The sequence below is a fragment of the Rousettus aegyptiacus genome, unplaced genomic scaffold, assembly GCF_014176215.1.
Source record: "Rousettus aegyptiacus isolate mRouAeg1 unplaced genomic scaffold, mRouAeg1.p scaffold_m13_p_14, whole genome shotgun sequence".
In the NCBI taxonomy this organism is placed as follows: Eukaryota; Metazoa; Chordata; class Mammalia; order Chiroptera; family Pteropodidae; genus Rousettus; species Rousettus aegyptiacus.
Window position 1 is genome coordinate 58,657,166 of NW_023416289.1, and position 2,714 is coordinate 58,659,879.

The 2,714-nt window shown below is 44.6% G+C and overlaps 1 pseudogene; it reads left to right on the forward strand.

Moving 5' to 3' along the window:
• The first annotated feature begins 2,392 nt into the window (after positions 1-2,392).
• LOC118611689 lies at positions 2,393-2,511 on the forward strand (annotated as a pseudogene).
• The last annotated feature ends 203 nt before the right edge of the window (positions 2,512-2,714 follow it).

The following is a 2,714-nucleotide window of genomic DNA, read 5'->3' on the forward strand; positions in this document are numbered from 1 at the left end:
GTAGAATTAAATAAATCCACTTGAAAGCAATAAAACTATTTTTCACCATTTTTAATGGACTCGCCCAGCAGTTGGATAAGGACCTGGTTCATTCAACAAATTCTGAGCTGGGCACTGGGGAAATAATAGTAAATAAGACACATTCCCCCATTCCCCAGACTGGGTAGCTCACAGCCTGGTGAAAAAGGCACCAATTATACAATCAGACCTGTGGCAGGTGAAAGTTTGTTCATCAAGCCAGCTCTTGCCTAAATTTTTTTAAAAATCTACAATTTACCCTGAAACATGTTTTCTCTTTTGCCCAAGAAATAATTGTTGCATGGAATTATATGTTGCATATTTTTATAAATACCTTCACCCAGCACATGCTATTATATGTATGCCGAAAGCCTATATGTTTACTTACATTTCTACAAAAAACCTTGTTGACAAACCCTGCTTCATGTTAGTTCCAGCTACAAATGGCAAGTTTAATTCAATGTTTTTCACACCGCAGACATTTAAGTCTTTTTTTAAAAAGAAATATCTTAAAATGCCAACTGGAATCTTTTTTGGAGCAAAATGTCATCTTAATGAGAATGCAGAATGTAGCGGTGGATGGAGTATGTTAGGGTTTTGAAAAACGTTCATTTGGTTTTTATAGGGCAATTTGAGAATCCAAAGGTTTCTGACTTTTCCTTTTGGAGGCCATGAGATCCCCGGAAGCACTTCTGGGGCGTGTGTCTGGACACATGTCGTCTCTCTGTCCTTTATGATCCTCCCCCGTAGGGCTCACGACAATGGGCTCTGAGTCCACGTGAGTCATAGATTCTACCCAGGACACTCTCTGAGGGTGACCGGTACTAAGAAAGTGAAACTTTTAGCAAAGCAGGGTGGCTTGGGACATGGGCTGATGTCTCCTGAGAGGGAGGGTCCATGAGCAGAAGACAGGTGACAGTTTGGTGAGGTGGGACAGCCAGGTGGCAGCAGTGCCAAAGACATCAAACTGCACACCCACCTCTGATGTCTTGCCAGCAACTAAGGCTTCGGGAACATTCCGTGTTAACACGAAACAAAACAGCAGAAGTGACAAACTAACCACTTCCAGTTTAACCTCTGGAGAGAAAAGCCTCCGTCCCGCCCAGATCCAGTCCCTTGGTGACGCATTCTCGGGGAACTTCAGTGTTTGCTCTTGGTAAGTGAAAAAGCCCGGGCAGAATTCACCATGATGGAAGGAAATATTGTATTATCCATATTACCTTTAAATAGCTCCCTCTCCATCACTCCCTTTTACACGCACGCGCGCACACACACACACACACACACACACCCCAGAAAAAAACAGATAAACTCTCAGGGTCCGTTTGGAAAGTAGAAAGTTGTCTTTGAAGTACCAGAAGGGACGGGGTGTCTTCAGTCCTGTGTGACTGACTGGTGGGCAGCCCTTCAAGGTGACAATAAAACCCCCAACAGCGTGGACAAAGATTACGGAAGGTGTCCTGAGGTCATTTTCCTTTCTATTCTTATCAACTTGGCATCTCTACAGCTCAAGACAAAAAAAAAAAAAAAATAGCTTCTTTATCTCCCATGTCCCATGAACGGAGAGAGGCACCTGCTTGTGAAAAATTGGCCGAGGGTGCGTTTTCAAGGGTCCCTTGTAGTGACACCGCCCAGGGGTGGCTTGCAGGTGAGGCAGGGAGGAACCTTCCGGAACTTGCATCAGCTCCTCAAAGCGTGGCCTCAGACCAGCAGCGGCAGCTACTCCTGGGAGCCGATTACAACTACAGAATCACAGAATTTGCGACACATCTGGGCCAGAAGCAGCATTTCCCCAAGATGCACGGGAAAAGGCATGTGTATTAGAATCAGAGAAGTCTGCTCTGAGTCGGTGGTTCTCCCCCTGGCTGCGGGTCAGCATCATCTGGAAAACTTTCAGAGGGACCCGGGTAGGTAAAGACCCGCTCATCTCGATAAGCAATAGCTCTGAGTTCTAGCTCCCTGAGCCAATTAGTAGGTGCGTAAACTCAGGACAGCTCTGTGCTAGCTTCTCAGTCTGTGACATTGGGAAAACAAGGAAAACTATCTCATAAGGTTGCTGTGAGGATTAAAAGAGGTGGTGTTCATCCTCTATGATCACAGACAGTCCTCATTACACAGTACCTGCTGGAACCTGAACAGGATTTAAGACAAGGAGGACAGAGCCCTCTTCCCACCAGAGACAGTACTGACCTAAACCTCCTCCATACTGATGTTATAGAGGAAGTTTCAGATGACACCATCCTGCTGGGAGATTTCTCTGAGTTATCAGCCGCTAACTGGGCACATTCTGTTGGTCTTCTGTAGTAAGTTTAGTAGAGTCCCATTAGCTGATAATTTACACTGGAGAAACACTTCTTAAAATCTATTCACTTATGTTTACGGCCAGGCCACCCTGAACAAGCCGCATCCCATCTGATCTGGGAAGCTAAGCGGGGTCAGGCCTGGTGAGTACTTGGATGGGAGACTACCTAGGAAGACCAGGTGCTGTAGGCATAAAAAATAAAAAAAATAATAATAAAGGATTGTAAGCTGACAAGGTCCTCGAAATCTGTGAGGTTGACAGAGGGCTGCCTTGCCTAAAAAAAAAAAAAAAAAAATTCATTCACTTATAACGGGAATCAAGTCTTATGGCAAATCATGGGAGAAACAAATTTAATTGGAACTTAATGCCAAAGACATAGAGTAAAATTAAACCA